This window comes from Bos indicus, chromosome 15 (assembly GCF_029378745.1).
Source record: "Bos indicus isolate NIAB-ARS_2022 breed Sahiwal x Tharparkar chromosome 15, NIAB-ARS_B.indTharparkar_mat_pri_1.0, whole genome shotgun sequence".
Classification (NCBI taxonomy): Eukaryota; Metazoa; Chordata; class Mammalia; order Artiodactyla; family Bovidae; genus Bos; species Bos indicus.
Genome location: NC_091774.1, coordinates 31491050 through 31508568, shown reverse-complemented (window position 1 = coordinate 31508568; position 17519 = coordinate 31491050). Strand labels below are relative to the sequence as shown.

The window sequence follows — 17519 nt, the reverse complement described above, 5'->3', positions numbered from 1 at the left end:
TAACATGCTCCTCCCAGGGTTGCTGGAGGGAATAAATGAGCAACTGGATGCGAAACTCCTATAAGCAATTTGCACACAATGGGGACAGTGGCTGAGGCCAGGCCATCTGAAACCACCTCCACCCAGTTCCCTAGAAGGATGAAAGATGGGCATCTCCTTTCCTGGTCACCCCCGATCCCCACAGGGGGCTGACACATTTGAACTTCCAGGCAAATCCATGGGACACTCTGATGTAGCACCTGCAGGCAGATGTCAGAGGCTCAGCACTGAGCAAAACAGATGCAGCCACTGGTACCCACACTGGGCTCCAGGCTCCTGCCTCTATAGCTGTCTGAGGTCTCAGACTCCGCTAGAGGGAGTCACAGCCAAGGGCATTCCTTCCAGGGCAGGTGGACACAGCAGCTGGGCACCCAGAGAGAAGCTCTGGACTTACTCCTCTCTTCAGTGCTCAACGGCCTCACTTCTTTCAATAAACCCTCAGCAAGATCCTCGGAGTTACAGGCTGTGGCACAGAAGTGGATGTGACAGCCCAATCTCATCTCTGGCTTCCCAGAGCTCAGTGCCCAGTAAGGGGAAACTGAACCATGAATAGGCAGCTACAGTGCCAGCTGGGGAATGCTCCAGAGGGAAGGAGCACGGGAGGAGCCAGAGCAGCAAGAGGGGCCCCGTTCAGGTTACAGGAAAGGGCTTCCTGGAAGAAGATGGAGAAGCAAAAGGAGAGGAGGTGGTAGAAGGGGTTCCAGGCAGCTGTGCAGCATGTGCAAAGGTCCTGAGGCAGAGTCAACTCTGCACTGGGAAACTACAGCCAGCACTGCAGACTGGCACTGGTTACGTGGATGGAACCTCTAAGGGAGGCCCAGAGGAAAGTCCTCACGGTCCTGCCCTTGGCCAACCTCCAGTCAAATGGTAGTAACAGAGTCAGTGAACTGGAGACAGGCTTTAGACATAAACCATCACAAAGAACCAGAACTTGCTACTGTGCTTACTCTAATCAGAGGATGTGCCTTCTTGCTAAGAGCTGGGCTGTAACCATCAAGAGCTGAAGGGGTTAATCAGGGCAGGCCTCCCAGAGGAGGTGAGGGGTTCTGCTGTCCGCCCTCCTCCGGCACACCTGAATGATGCCAGGAGCCCTAGTTTTCCCATCTGATTGGAAATTTTGGACAACAATAAGGCTTTATCTACTTTGCCAGTTGCATATAAAGGCAAAAACAATGGAATCTCTCTCCCACTAGACAAGGCCACAGGGCAGGGCCGTTAAGTCTTGAGTTGGGCTAAGAATAAAGGCAACAAAGGAAGTGCCTGCACTCACGCCCGAAGCTCCTCAGGGGAGCAGTAAGGCCTGGTGAAGATGCAAACCCCCATCTGGGGCTCAGGAGGTGCTAAGGGGATTCGCATTATGCAGAAAAGCTCCCCTCTTCCCCTGGCTGCTGGCAGGAGAAATTCTCCAGCCATTCCCCTCTCACCTGGCAGGGATCTGCCCTGGAGGTTTCAAACTGAGCTAGTCATCATTTGCCCTGGAGCCCCATACAGCGCCCTCCCCACCAGGACCCTCAGAGGCTGCCCACCTCATCCTGCCTGCGTGATCTTGCAGCTCTCCAGACAAGCGCTTCCATCTGGTTCCGGTTGCCCCCTTACTCCCATTCTGAGGGCATCTCCAGATTGGGACCAGCTTGGGAGCCGCGCCCTTCTGCATCTTCCACCACAAGCTGCAGGCCAGCAGAACCCTGGCATCATCAGAGTCAAAAAAGACGACAAAGACCCAGGAGCCACCCTCCAGCTAGCTGAGGAAGGGTCAAGGCAACACTTAGGTCCTTCATGCTTCACCAAGAGGGCAGCTCTGGAGTCACACCTGGCCTGTGCCCCGCTCTGCCCCAAGTTGGCTGTGTGACTTTGGGCAACTTACAGAACCTCTCTGAGGCTCCGTTTCCCTCCTCGTAAAATGTGGCTGTTGGAAGGATTAGGGGAGGAAGTGCATGTGAACTCAGTAGCACACTGCCTGAAACATTCCACAGAAACCAGCTACTATTTCTACCAACAGCATTCCAGGCCTCCTCAAGGACACTCTGTCAAGTGTCTGGCCATTCTAACCACTTTTTTTTTTTCCTCTTCTTTTTTAAATTTTTGATTCCACCACAGTATATGGGTCTTAGTTCCCCAACCAGGGATTAAACTCACGCCCTCTGCATTGGAAGGCAGAATCTTAACCACTGTCCTGCTGGGGAAGTCCCCTATAAGCCTTGGAGCCTCCCAAATTTTTTTCCTTTTTAAGAAAAAGTTTTCAAATCAAAGTGTAATGTCTGCACAGAAAAGTGCACATTAAGTGTAGAGCTCCATGAATTTCCCATAGTATCAGCTCTCAGATCAAGAGACAGCATTATCAGTATCATAGAGCCCCCTGTACCCCCATGCCTTCTGCGAGGGTACTGTTATCCTGACTTGTTACCAGAGATTTATTTTCCTGTTCTCGAATCTTATAAATCTATATAAAGTCGTATAGTACGTACTGAAAGCACCTTACTTAAGAAGCCCTTCCATAGATGTTATCCAATTTGCTCTTCCCCAAGGCTGAGGAGATTAGCTCTTTTATTACCCCCATTTTATTGCTGAGCAAACAGAGGCGTCAGACATGGTAACAAACTTATCCAAGGCTGTAGATCCCCTGGAGGAGAGCTTGGTGACTCATTCTAGTATTCTTGCCTGGAGAATCGTATGGACAAAGGACCCTGGCCAGCTATAGTCTATGGGGTCACACAGAGTCAGAACCGACTGAAGCGACTTAGCACGCACGCACACAGAGGTGAAGAGGAGGGGTTGCCAACTCCAGGCTGGCCAAGGCCCTCTCCTGTCACTACCCCACCACACCAGGCTACATCCCACACATCATACTAGACCACACACCCCTAACAATGTGTGTGTGTGTCAGGGGTGGGGGTGAATCCCCTCCTCCAGGAAGCCTCCTGGGATTGCCCAGAGAACGGTCAGCCTGCCTCATGCTGCCCATTGCAACCTGGACACTGGGGGTCTTACCATACTGCTGACTGAACATATCCTTGTCCCTGGGAGGGGGGGGGGGGCTGTTTACTCACTCCTGTGGGTTTGCACAAAATTTTTGCCTTCTCTTCTCCACACACCTCTTGGGGTCACAAGTCCCAGAGGGCAAGGCCTGCTCCAGGGCTCATTCCCTGCCCTGCCCGGGACTCAGGGTGGGCTAACAGCTGGGAGGGTGGGAGTAGCTGTGAATCGGGCCCACCAGGAGTGGGCACTGGCGCAGGGCGCTTGCTCCCCTGGTGTGAGGGGAGGCTCCTGGAGAGCCAGTTTAGTGTGAGCTGGGAGACAAGGAAGAACCAGGGGCCCCCATTTCAAATCCTGATGCTGCAAGTCATGTGACCTCAGGCCAGCTTCTTCCTCTCTCTGGGTCTTGCTTTCCTCACTTGTAAAATGAGCTGACTGGGGACTTCCCCAGTGGTCTAGTGGTTAAGAATCCACCTGCCAATGCAGGGGACATGGGTTCGAACCCTGGTCTGAGAGGATCCCACACACCATGGAGCAACTGGGTTCATGGGCCTAGAGCCCGAGCTCCGTAACGAGAGAAGCCACCGCAGTGAGAAGCCCAAGCACCGCAACTAGAGCGTAGCCCCCACTCACCACAACTAGAGCCCACACAGCAACAAAGACCCGCACAGCCAAAAATAAACAAATAATTAATTTTTAAAGAGAAGGTAAAACCTAGGAAAAAACAATGAGCTGACTGGACTAAGTCCACCTAGACAAATTTACTGTACCCTGGGCCCCTGGCAGACATCCCATCAACCCAGGTTCTGTTCCAGGGAGCCCACCCTTGGCCCCAGACCCCTCTCAACCCTGCCCTGCAGGCACCACCGCCCATCAGCAGAAGTGGGCCCAGGAGGAGATCCAGCAGACACCACTGAACACGCTGGCACCAAGCAACAGGCGACACTGGGACTCTGCATCCGCGTTCAGTGCCAGACTGTGCCCTGAGATCCAGGGGCTGAAAGCGCAGACAGGGCCACAGCTCACGCCCCAAATCCTGGGGCTTCCATCCCCACAAAAGGCAGTCTTCTCCCAGGTTCTCTGCCCCCACAGTCCTTACACTCACCTGCCTGGCACCCTCCCACAAATATTCCACCAGGAAGAAATGAAATTCTGGGGGCACACCATCCCTGGCTCATACCTCGTGTGTGTAGGGTAGCACCCCTGGGGCTCAGGCCTCTGCTCCCCGAGTCTCCTCCTGATTCACGGGAGTGAAGTCAAAGCTCTCACCGCACGTGCCACCCCCACTCTCACTAGACACCCCTGTCCAGTCCCCCTTGGCCCTTGACGCCAGGAGGGAGTGAGGTGCCTAGGGATTCGGTCCAGGGGGACCTTGGATCCACACACTGTGAGCTGAAGCTGTCAATCTGATCTTTCCAGAGCTGAGGCTCATTGCTAGCCCCAGACTCCACCATCCAGGGCCTCTGCACACAAGGGGCTCCCAGAAGAAGCCATTCATTCAAAAATATGTCTTAAGCACCTATTAGAAGCTGGTACCATCCAAGCTGTTGGGGAGGCAATGCTGAGAAACAGACCCAGCCCCTGTGCCACCGGAGCTCATCTCTTGGGGAGACAGAGGATGACTTCTGCTGACCTTCCTGAAGCATCTGGCCACACAGTCTCCTGCCCTGGACCCTCTGCAACTGGTGGGCTGTTTAAGTTCCTCCCCTGCCGGGGCTGAAGGCTCAAGCAGAGACACCTACTGGCTCCTTGGAGAGGCACTGGCCACCATGAGAAGACACAGATACAGAGAAAAGGGGTGATGCTATGGTCCAGCTGTGTGGCTGCAGGTTACCCAGGAGTATCCGTAATCTCCTGGGTCAAACGGAACCAGTGACCCCTATGGTGTAAGTTGCGGAGAGGATATGCCAGAACATTTGAGGATGGACACTGGAGACGTGACAAGAGGGGCAGCATTCCTGGTCCAGGAACATGGGACAAAGGTCCACTCCGGCGTCTGAGGCCCAAGGTCAAGCCCCGAGCATCCCCCTCCGCTCACCACCTCCCCTGGGGAGGGGCTGAGGGGGAGAGCCAGCCTCGTGCTGATGGAAACGCACATCCTCAGCTGACTTTCCACAGCTCACCTGGTGCAATCGCCTTGTTTGCTTTTGATGTGCACCCTACCTGGCACATCTCACGTTCCAGACTATTTACCCCGGACTCTGGCAAGATACCTACTTTTCAAAGGAGAATGGTATGGTATTGTTTTCATTCAGATCACCCGGGTGAGCCTTCTCCACCCAGCTGCTTACCCTGCGACCTGGGTCACCTGAACTTTCTGGCCTTCCCGGGGTGTCTGCAGCCTCACGTGGCCTCACAGAAGTTCGCGGGAGCAGGCTGTCACCTCAGTCCTCAGGCCCCAGTCCCCAGGACCCAAGGGGTCAGATTCAGAAGATATCTGTGCTCCCAGCCCTGGGGGTGGGGAAGCCCACCCTGTGCTGCTCCGTGGCAGGACCTGGCACCCAAGAGGCACTTGAGAAATGTGTGCTAGGAATGGACGTGACCAAGGATCGGGCACCTACCTGCCCTCCAGGCCAGCGCCAGCCTTGTAGGTTTCTCAGAGCACCCCACCCCCTCAGGTCCAGGCCATCATCTTCCTGCTAGGCTACTCTAGTTTGAGGAAGAGTCTTTTTTTTTTTGGCCATGCCACACAGCATGTAGGATCTTAGTTCCCTGACCAGTGATCAAACCCGTGCCCTCCTGCAGTAGAAGCTTGGAGTCTTAACCACTGGGCTGCCAGGGAAGTCTCCATGGGAAAGAGTCTGAGCAGAAATACAAGTAGGAGGAGGCTTTGCCTTTTGCTCATAAGGGCTCTTCACAACCCCAGGACTGGAAGGAGAAGAAGGGTAAAAGTACCTTACAGGGCTCCAAGGAAGGGTGCAGAACGAGGATTTGTGAGGAGTAGATTTGGCTCAGTATAAGGCAAAGCGTTCTGGTATTTTTTAGGAGAGAATCACTAGCGTTTCCTGAACACCTTCTGCATGCCAGGCAGTATGCTGGGTGCTCCCACACGCTCCCTTGTTTACAGCTACCTGGCGAGGAGCAGCCTGCCTCATGAGAGGTCGAGAGCACGGGTGAGACTGCCAAGTCTAAACCTTGGATAAGCTATGCAACCTCTTTGAGCCCCAGGTTACTCACTGGTAAAATGAGACGATAGTCCCTACTTCCGAGGGCTGTTGGAAGATCAAAGTAATACTTCGAGAGCATCTACGGAACTCTCCTACACTGCTGGTGTGAATGGGAATTGGAAAAGTCACTAAGGAAAACACTATGGAGGTTCCTTAAAGCACTAAAAACAGAAGTACCATATGATCCAGCAACCCTACTTCTGGGCATACATATGGAAAAGATGGAAGCTCTACTTTGAAAAGATACATGCACTTCAGTGTTCATGGCAGCATTATTTACAACAGCCAAGATATGGAAGCAACCTAAGTGTCCATCGATAGATGAATGGATAAAGAGGATACAATGGAATATCAACTTCACCATAAAAAAGAATGAAATAATGCCATTTGCAGCAATATTGATGGACTTAGAAATTACCATACTAAGTGAAGTAAGCCAAAGACACATATCATCTGATATCACTTATATGCAGAACCTAAAAAATTGTACAAATGATCTTATTTACATAACAGAGTCATAGACATAGAAAACAAATGTATGGTTGAGAAAGGGGAAGAAGAGGGTTAAGTTGAGAACAGGAGATGAATAGATACATGCTGCTGCTGCTGCTAAGTCGCTTCAGTCATGTCCAACTCTGTGCGACCCCATAGACGGCAGCCCACCAGGCTCCCCATCCCTGGAATTCTCCAGGCAAGAACACTGGAGTGGGTTGCCATTTTCTTCTCTAGTGCATGAAAGTGAACAGTGAAAGTGAAGTCGCTCAGTTGTGTCCGACTCTTCATGACCCCATGGACTGCACCCTATCAGGCTCCTCCATCCATGGGATTTTCCAGGCAAGAGTACTGGAGTGGGGTGCCATCACCTTCTCCGGCTGCTAGATATAAAATAGATAAGCAACAAGGACTGTTGTTTATCTATTGGACTAAGGACTATTGTCTAAGGACTATTGTCTATCCTCTGTCCACAGGATTCTCCAGGCAAGAATACTGGAGTGAGTTGCCATTTCCTTCTCCAGGGGACGTTCCCCACCCAGGGATCAAACCGAGGTCTCCTGCATTGCAGGTGGATTCTTTACCGACTGAGCCACCAGGGAAGCCACTATATAGCACAGGGAATGACAGTTACTACCTTATAATAAACAATCATAAACACACATAAAAGCATCTATAACACAGTACGTGCTTAGTAAAGCTAGACTTCAGAAGATGGGGAGGAGGAAGAGGAGGAGAAGAGGGAAGCAGGAGGGTGAGCTGAGGCTGGGAAATAGCCAGCAGAGACTCTGTCCACAAGATGGGATGTCCACAGGTAGGATGCTGACTGAATGATCTCAAGTTCCTTCCAGGAATAAGATTCTGTGATTCATTTAACCTCCCTGTGTTTCAGTTTTCCCAGCAATAAAATAGGCATTATCATTCTTGGACAAATGCTGCTTTATTCAATGCAATATTCTTAGCCTGGGGAAGAGCACTGCTTCCACCATCTGCAAAGGCTGCGGTGGCCTTCAATCAGTCTCAGGCGTGAGGACAGAGCCCCAGGCAAGGGGCAGCAGGCCTGGATACTGATGCGACCTCTCAACCCATAAACTCTTGTTTTTGACTAGTTACTGAAATTCTGAAAGTCTGGGATGATAATTCCTACCTGTCGCATCTACCTTTCAGGTTTGAGGCCATGTAAGATACCTGGGAGAGAAGAAATCTCCAAGACATCACAAGCCTCTGAATATGTGATACACACCAGGAGCTGGCATCGGCAGCCTCAGCAAAGGGCTGGTTGTGCTGACTGATGGAAGCTTGGGGGTGGGGTGGGCTCGGTGACAAGCTGTACCCATAAGCCCCCTAGGAAATGACTCCATGAGGGTCTTCTGGCCCTCCCTAAATCCACTCTAGTCCTCTCTACCTTTGAAAACGTCTGTGTTACCTCCAGAGAGAGAGATATCCTGTCACCAGCCTTGCGGGGAACATTTTTCCATGACCTTACGAACAGTCCTAGATCAGGGAGATGCTGTAAAGATTCCTGACAACCACACTGTAACAGCAGGGCACCTCAGATTTCCTCCAGAGACGTCCTGTCATGCCTCTGAGAGTCCAATATACCCCAGTTAGACCCCGGGCCCTGGGGGGATGGTGAACACACAGACCCTTGCTGGTCTGGGCCAAGTGGGATCCAGGACCCTGTGGGGCCCCATCTCATCTGAGCTCACGAGAGTCTGGCTAAGGCTTCATGTGGCTCCCTCCTCCAGCATCCAGGCCAGGTCCTTACTCGGACAGCCTCTGTGTTAGATAAGACTGGCACACAATCAGCTACCACAGCAGGAGCTCCACTGGGGGTGGTCTGTTCCCCCAGTGCTGCCAGTGGCCTTCCACTCAGGGGTCAGAGAAATCAGGCTAAGGAAAGACAAGCACCAGAGTACATCAAGAGTTTGCCCCCTCCTCCAAGCCAGGCCTTGCCCACAGGGGAGTGAGGGAGCCGGAGGGGAGTCTAAGAAATTAGGGGAGAGTCAGCGCACATTTCACACACATGTGCCTGTGTGCTCACATGTGTGTGCACCCACACAGGCACACACACAGAAACTTTACCCCCAGGGTGTGAAATCAGACTGCTTGAGTGTAAATTCCAACTTTACTTCTTACTATGAAACTTTGGGCTAATTCATCGCCTGATCTGGATCTCAGCCTTCTCATCTGTAAAATGGGTATTATAGTACCTTAAAGTTATTAAGAGGATGAACTAAGATCCTATACGGAAAGCACTTTGCATCATGCCTGGCACATAATAAGTACTCAATGAACATTAGCTGGTATTATTGGCATTGGCATTGTTGTGAAGTCATCTGTCCATTTAACAAGTATTTATTGAGTACTTACTATGTGTCAGCTGAGTGCTAGAGTCAAAAATCCAAGGCCGTATCCCCGCCTTCAAGGAGTTCACAGACTGTTGCCTTAACGAATCAAGATCAGGTGCTTCCCTGGAGGTTCAGTGGTTGAGACTCCAAGCTTCCAAAGCAGGGGACGTGGGTTTGATCCCTGGTCAGGGAACTAAGATCCTGCATGCCTTGTGGTGCAGCCAAGAAAAAAAATTTTCTTTTTTAAATCAAGACCATTCTCCTTTTTAGTTCTAATCTGATTTTGTTGGGATGCCTGGATGGGACCAAATGACTATGAGTCTTTCTCTCCCAGCCTTCTCCCTCCCTCCTGGAGGCCACAAAGCCCAGTGAAAAGGATGCCCCAGCTCAGTGGACTCCTGCCTTATAACCTGGACAACTAACCTAAGCTCCCTGGACCTCAGGGCCCTCCTCTGCCTGGGGCTGGGACTAAACTCCCTCTAGACTTCTCTGATGACTAAAGAAACACCCCTGCTGCCTCCTAATAAGGCTTCCCCATTTCTCACCGACCTGACTAGGAATGGTATTCCATAACATTTTCAGAACTGAACAGGGCTGGAGAGACTCTGTAAAGATGAAAATGTAATCATACTTCTAACAAGAACAACTGTGACCATTTAGCAAGCACTTGGTGCACTGCTGAGACTGTCACAGGTGGGTATTATGTTCCTCATGGGACTGGAAGAGCTGGGGTTGGAATCCCATGCAGTCTGATCCAGGAGCAGCCACCGCCTCCCTGCCACCCGCCCACAGCCTCTGGAGGGGAGACAGGGTGCCCTGCTCAGGCAGAGAGGAGCAGACAGCAGACCCCAAAAGGTGACAGCAGCCCTTCATCCCTCCACTCACCCTGCCCACTCGGAAGCCGTGCCAGGCTGAGGGCAGAAGCCACCCCAGCATCCCTGGAGCCCCAGGACACATCCATCCTCCTCGGCTTCTCAAACTTTTCTTTTTTTATTAAGTGTGCCTTGTAACCAGCCTCTCACTTACACTTAACATCCTCTGGGTTATTGATTTCTCATTTTATTAAATCCTCTGTTTTAACTCTGGCCCTTAAACTCCAATTCTAAATATGTGTTTACTTCACAATCATTCTTCTGTCCTGAGGGGTCACACCCTTCTCTACTCCCTCCCCCAAGGAGACTCCACGTGATTATATCACTGAATCGGGAGCCGTGAGGTCGACCTTATCATACGGCCCAGATTATAGAGAGGAAACTGAGGCAATCAGTAGCCTGGTTTTCCCATTTCCCAGCTGGCTCTGTCCCGCGGGTCCACAACATAGGCCCTCCCCCCTCACAAAGATCTCCCCACCAGACTGTGTACACGCAGCCTTTCCTTGGCCAAAATATCCCCAGTGCACCCTGGCAGAAACTCCAGAGCCACCTGGTTTTCCCTGCTTCCTCTGAAAACTGCCCCCTGAGAAACGCAGGAGAAGGCAGGAGGGGTAAGCAGGACCCCTCCAGAGGAGGGGCAGGCCAGTGCCAACCCCGGGACTGAGCAACAAAGGGCAGCCTACTGTCCTCCAGACCCCTGTTCCATCCCCCACAACCCGGCCCCGCATCCTGGGAAAAGGCAGGTCCAGGATCAAGCAGGGGGCCAAGGAGGGATGGGAAGAGTCACAGAGGTCGAGGCCTGTGTGGCGGAGGAGCCCCAGCTCCCGGAGGCTGAAGGCCCGCCCAGCCTTCCTTTGCCCTCCTCACCCACCATATTCCACAAATATATCTCCATGACAGACATTTGTTAAACATGAGTTGAGGCCACTTAAATAAGACAAATATTAATATTTATTTCAGAGCTGCTCTGTGCGAGGCATGATCCCCTGGAGGTGACAGGTAGAGGGGGTGCTGGGCACAAGGGTCCCACTTTCAGGAGGGGAGGACCGAGAGGGCGCCCAGCAGGCTGGGGGGTGAAATTCAGGCATCAGAAATGCCTAGAAGCAGCCCCCAGGGCAGCAAGTGCCCCGAGGCATGCGTCTTTGCAAAAGACTGCTCAGCTGCAAGCTAGGACCCCAGAGCTACCTGGGGGGACCCCTAAACGCCCCATCACTCTCCTCCCAGCATGTCTGGGCACACACTCCCCAGCCTCCTTCAGACCTGCCTCCCCTCCTGGCTCCCTTGTTCCTGAAAGAAAACCGAGGCTGGAAATCTCGAAGTTCCCTCCGACACTTCCTGCTCCCTCATCTGCGTGCCCAAGCTGTCAGCACGTCTGCCGCTCCTTGGAAATGCCACTCAAGTGCACCCCCTTTCTGCCGTCACCCTCATCCAAGTCCCTCACCCACTCTGGGCACCCAGTTGCCTCTGCCCAAGGATGCTGAACCCTTCTCTTTGGCTCTCAGGGTTCTGCAGACTCCAGTTAGTTCTGCCCCAGCCCTGTCCCCCTTTCTCCCCACCGAGAGGACCCAGCCTCACCTGTCCCATCCCTTCTGCCCATCACCCAGGCCCCAGGGCACCCCCCATCCCCACTCGGCCTGTGCATCCCTGCACTCCAGCCCCTTGTGAACACCTGGCTCAGCCGGCAGCCACTGCAGGTTCATGCCCACACCGCACGTGCCAACCGCACCAACCACGCCATGTGCCCGCCTGTGCTCTCCACCTGCTCATAACCCTGCTGGAAGCGGTCCTGCCTCCCCGAGGTTCTGGTAACCCCCCAATCCCTGCTGGTCTGAACCAAGGTGACAGAGACGCTCAGTTGTTTAAAGAAAACCTGCGATGTATCTTTTCATAAAGAGGCTCTTCTTTCCCTTTTCTGGCCTCAGTCGAGGGGAAGGAAGCGGGGTTCTGAAGCGCTCCTTGGTCTGAGCCGTGGGCTACACCGCAGGGCCCCCTGTGGGCCCCCTTCCTCATCTGTAAGAGATCATCAGGTCTAATTCACCGGGTCTCTGGGGTGACCGAGAGAAATGAGCCAACTTTGCAGGCAATACAACATTAAATTGAGCCTCTACTTCCTTCCCACCATTTCTCTCAGCTGGTACTGTGGCTTAAAATGTTTTTTTCCTATTGGATTTGCTACAGGTAAGGCATACCCTATTTTATGTAACCATATATTATAATCAAGTAACAACTATTTCTCACATTCCTACTAGGGGCAGGGGCCAATTTCTGGGACGTTGAAGGACAGGGCTTGCTCCTTTGGAGTTGAGGATGTGCCAAGGCACCAAAGGCCTTGTTCTTTAGGGGATCGGCCATCCAGGTGGGAGACAAGCAGAGACAGGTAATTATATACAGCAGGCAGGCGCTGGGAGCTAAACCACAGAGGCTGTGTGGGAGGAGCCACCTGGGGACACTCCCTGGGCACCTCCTGGGCTGACAAACCACAGTCCCTTCTGCTCACATTCATGCCAACAACAAGCCTTTCAGGCAGAAGAGACTATTCCCATTTTACAGGTGAGGCAAGTGAGGGTCAGAGAGGTTAAGCAATTTGTTCACACCCATGGAGTGACACCAGAATACGAACCCCAGGTCTGCCTGACATGAGCCGCTGAAGCTGTCACACTTTGGGGATAGAAGGCCAGGGTGGGAGCAGAGAATCCCTTCTCAGGCTATACCTTGTGTGGCTCCAGAGGCACCCTGAAGGCTGGGAAGGGTGGGCAGAAAGGAGGAGAAAAGGACAAGGAAAAGCATAGAGTGCCTGGGGGGAGGGTAGGCAGAGAGAGGGCAGAGGGTCAGGTCCAGAGGCACAGAGCTGGGCCCAGCATGTCCATGCTGTAAACTCCAGGCCACAGTCTGGGAACTCCATCCAGGAACCCAAGGGGACCACTGATGCTCTGAAGACCGGGTCACATGTTCCAAACACCATCCTTTGCCAGAAGGCAGGCCAGGTGGAGGTCAGGTGCCTGCAGCCTCCCCAGAGAGGAGGCTATGTTACCATAACCCAAGGCTGGGCCACTGAAGCCCCATGTGGGATAGTAGCCAGGGGAAAAGGTCAGGCTGGGCACCAGCAGTGTCCCAGAGAACCAAGGCTCAAGCAACAAGGTGCAGGAGGGTGGGATGGGGGAGCTGAGGAGTGCAAGGCCCCCAGGCCATGTGCCTGGGAGAACCAGGAACTCTGCAGGCGGGGTTCCACAGGAAGCCATGGGCTGCGGTGGGGGTGGGAGGACAGCCAGGGTGCCAGTGAAGCCAGTCTAGGGGCAGGGAGAACGCAGAACCACAGACCAGCCAGGCTGCAGACCGGGGCAGGGGTGGGGAGCCAGCGCCCCGAGCAAGGAGGAGTGCTGAGCTGACCCTGGCGAACGTGAGGGCTGAAGCCTGGGATGTGGAGAGGGAGGGCTGAACAGCAGCAAGACCTTAAAAAGCAACAAGTAGCTTCCCAGGTGGCACCAGTGGTAAAGAACCCACCTACCAATACTAGAAGACAACACGGACTCAGGTTCGATCCCTGGGTCGGGAAGGTGTCATGGCAACCCACTCCAGTATTCTTGCCTGAGAAATGCCATGGGCAGAGGAGAGAGGCAGGCTACAGGGTCACACAGAGTCGGACACGGCTGAGCACACGTACGATAGCACGAGAGCCAGGCTGGGAGTCCAGAGGCTTCAGGTGTGGCTGCAGAGCCTCAGACAAGTCATTTAACCTTTTCGAGGCTCAGTTTTCAGGGGATCAATAACACCTCCCCGAAGGGCAGTGGTATAGACAAAACGCTTGTCTGGTTCAGATCGAGTAATTTTTCTAAAAAGCATTTGGAAAACTGCGGAACTCAATCACGACGTAAGGGACTCGTACTATGCAGAAGCAACAAGAGATGTTTGCTTCCCACACGTATTCTCTGCCTGTTGCCCACCCGCGCCAGCCGCACAGCAACCAGCGTCATATTCAATGTTCCTCTTGTTTTCTGAGCAGGTTTTCCTCGTCTCCCAGGACAGGTCATCCTGCCCTCTTCCTTCCCTTCTTGCATCTCAGTTGGGCTGAGACTCATACCAGGCACAGCTGAGGCCCACTGTCCAGGAGGTCCTGTGCTCCAGCAGCTGGGACCTCCTCAGAGTCTCCACTTATCTGCCACCAGGCAAAGTTCCCTCTCCATCCGCAGGGAAAACCACATTGGGAAGCCAGACCAAGTAGCAGAGCCAGTCTCTAGGAAGAACTTTAGGTGCTGGGGAAAATGCTAGCCAATGATCAAGATGCCTAGGGGGTGGGGGGGGGAGGTATGGGGAAACACAGAAAATCAGAACCTCCTCTCAACCCCCCTCCCCTAACCCCTGCCCTCCTCCACCAGGCTCTCCCAAGAACTCCAGGAGCCAGATTCATCTTTGGTCTTGGCTGGCAGGTCCAGAGGAGGATGGGGATGGAGCTAGAGAGGCAGGCAGGAGGCTGATGGGCAAGCCGGGGCCGCAGCTCCATGGACAGCTAGCTCCACGAGAAATGAACAAAATACGGAAAATTAAACAAACCCAGACACTGTAATGTGTGCATATTAGATTAACTCTCCAAAGGGTCGTGACCTTGAGGAACACATCCAGCCAGTGAGGAAAATAATAAACCTGATTAATGAAGAGGCACGAGCTGCAGCTTCAGCAAATAGAGCCTGACGATGCCCAGCGGAGTTCCCGGGGTTCCTCCCTGAGCGGGACCAGAGCACAGAGGACCTCTCCCCAGCCCTCACCCATTCCACGAGCACAGACACTCCAGGAGCAAACAGGACCAGAGTCCTCTCTCTGGCAGCCCACTGTCAACCCAGACAGCCTCTCTCCCAGGGGATACCACGCCCACCATTGGCAGGTGCTCCTGGAAGCACCCCAGTCACCCAGGTGACCCACAGGGAGCTTAGATGAAGGCAGTTCTCCTTGTCCCTGGCAAGGCTCCGGGCACTTGGCCAGTCCCGGGATGTATTGGTCTGGTCCCGACTGGCGCCCACTGCCTGGCTCCGGGGCCCAGCCAAGCCCAGGGGTCCCTCTGCTTTCCAGACAACCCAGGCCCTTGGGAGAACATGCCCAGGAGAGCCACTGGAGGGAGGCAGGGAGGTGGCACCTCGTGGCATCACCAGACAACAGCACCAGGAGGAAGATGGCAGCATGAAGTAGAGGTGCCAAGAGCTGTGCAGCCCGAGGTCCGGTGGGGGAGACGGTGGCCGCATTGCCCGGCCACTGCCAGACTGGCGGCCCAGAGGGCCCAGGTCCTCCCTGGCTGCGGGCCTCCCCAGCCCAAAGGCCCTCGCCAACTCTCCCTGGGCTCCAACTCCTCCCCCATCACTTTCCTCAGCTCAAGGGAGCCAGCGAAAGAGACACAGGTGCTCCCGGAGCCTAGAAACCCCTGTCCCAGCTGTCGCAAGCTGGCCCTCTCCTCTGGCCAGGTCTGAGCCGCTCACCGCTCGCCAGTCCTCACTAGAGAGGAGCTCGCTTTCAGCTCCCCTCCCCCCGCTCCGCCCCAGCCCCCTCCCCCATCACACGCCCAAATGCAGGTCTCTAGAGTTTCTCCCTCACTTCCCACTCGGGTGAACTAGGGTGGGATGGGTGGGAACCTCAGTAGTCCAGGGAAAAGAGGGTCGTTTCTGATACGACGCTATTCTCCCCGAAGCGAGACGGCGCGAAGGATTGGGGCGGGGGTGGGGGGCGCGTGTGGTGGTGGCCAGAGTCCAGGGCAGGGGCCGGGGGCAGTCGAGGCAGATGGCAGAGAGGACTGGAGGAGGGGGCTTCGTGGGCTCCGGGCTGGGATGGGGCACTGTAGCCGGGGACCGAGACGACCAGAGAAGCGGAGGGTGACGAGGTGCGGGGGAGAAGCGCCGGGGTGGGGAAGGGGCCGTCATCCCTGCAGGGGGCAGAGGGAGGGCTGGGAGTTGCACAGGGGCAGAGGGAGGACCAGACCGGGAAGACGGCGAGCCCGGGGAAGGGATGCGGAGGGAGGGAGATGGGGATGGAGACCGGAGGAACTACGGGCGCAGAGCGATGGGGGTTCGGAGCCCGATCGGGAGACGCAGAGACCGGAGTGCAGGGGACAGGCTGGCTGAAGGCGGGAGACGGAGGGAAGGGCGCAGGGAAGGGGGTGGGGGCGGGGGCGGGGGCGGGGTGCGGGGCCGCGGCCCCGGAGGGCAGGAGAGGCAGAGACGTCAGAAGTAGGGAATCCGGGCGCGGGAGGGGGCGCGCGCGGGGCTCCGCGCGGATGGGACGCGGGGGGCGCGGGGGCAGCGCAGGTGCGGGCCGGGGGCGCCGCGGCGGGCCCTGCCCTTACCTGGGCGGCTCCGCACTCCGGGGGCTGAGCTCGGGCCGGGCGCTGCTCCGCCGGCCGCCGGGCTGTTGTTTTCCTTTTTTTTTTTTTCGTTCTTCCGCAGCCGCCGCGGCGGCTCCAGCGCGATCCGCCGGCAGCTGAAGGCAGAGTCTGTGTCCGGCTGCGAGCGAGCGAGGAGCCGGCAGCGCGGGAGGAGCGCGGCCGAGGCGCGCGGCGCCGCCCGGCGGGCAGCGCGGGAACTACGGCGGCCCGCGCACGCCGGCCGGGGGGGCGCCCCTTCGGGGCCCGAGCGCCGAGCCGCCCGCCCGCCCTCGTAGCCCTCTCGCCCGGCGCGCTCGGGGCCCAGGCGCCGGAGGAGAGCGGCGGCGAGGGGCCCGAGCGACCGTAAGCAAACTTGCCGCCACCCCGGGGACCGAGGCCGAACGAGAGGCGCGGGGCCGGGGCCGCAGCTGCACGCAGGGTCGCGGGGGGCGCGCGCGACCAAGCGGCCGCAGGACGCGGTGCGGGCGCTGCGCTGGATCGACCTCCGGGGGACCCCGGGCGAACCCGCACCCAGCACCGCCCTGCGCAAAGGGGTGCCCACCCGGGCCCGGAGGAGTTCGAGCCCGGCCCGCTTCGGCGGGCAAAGGGCGCCTCCTGGTGGGGCTCTCGGGGAACAGCGCGAGGGAAGAGCGTGCTGGTTTCTGGAGACTGGCCTCGGTGGTGGCTAGGCTGGAGGAGTGTGAAGTCGGCGGAGAGAAAAGAACAATTTGTTCCAGGAGGCTGGAGACAGACGGCTTGCACTTAGTAGTTCCAGGGCACTATTTTATGAATACAAACATCTTTGGAGGAGCCGTCATCCTCATGCCACGGATGAGGATCCCAGCCCAGGAGCCTGGGCTTCAGGTAAACGAGGTAGTGAGCATCAGGACCAGGGGGGCAATCAAGCTTTCTGACATGCCTCCATAGCTCATTGTACTACATCACCGCTGTCCTCCGGAGGAGCTGGGGAATCGGGGATCCTGAGGAGGAAGATCCGAGGACATGTGACCTCAGAGGGGGACTTCCTCCTTTCCCACCCACGTGATCTCTATCTGGGACAAACAAGGCACTGATCCGAGTCTTCCCATCGTCGACGGCTTGAGCCGCCCGCACTCAACTCTCTGCCCACCCACAAGGTAGTCAGTTCTCAGAGAAGGGTTTGTTCCCAGATGTCCTGGGTTGGGTCTTGGGCATAAAAGGCTGAAACCTGGATGATGATGCTGCATTCCCCAGGCTCACCACCCAACTCTTACCACTTCTTGGCCACCCAGGGCTGCAGGGAGGA

At 55.6% G+C, this 17519-nt stretch overlaps 1 protein-coding gene across 2 annotated transcripts in view; it reads right to left on the bottom strand.

Moving 5' to 3' along the window:
- GRIK4 (glutamate ionotropic receptor kainate type subunit 4) overlaps positions 1–16387 on the bottom strand; it is a 500430-nt gene extending 484043 nt beyond the window's left edge. For both annotated transcript variants that reach the window (XM_070803553.1, XM_070803555.1), the window contains exon 1: positions 16217–16387. The gene's annotated coding sequence lies outside the window, so the exon portion shown is untranslated. The remainder of the gene's footprint in view (positions 1–16216) is intronic.
- Between the last annotated feature and the right edge of the window lie 1132 nt (positions 16388–17519).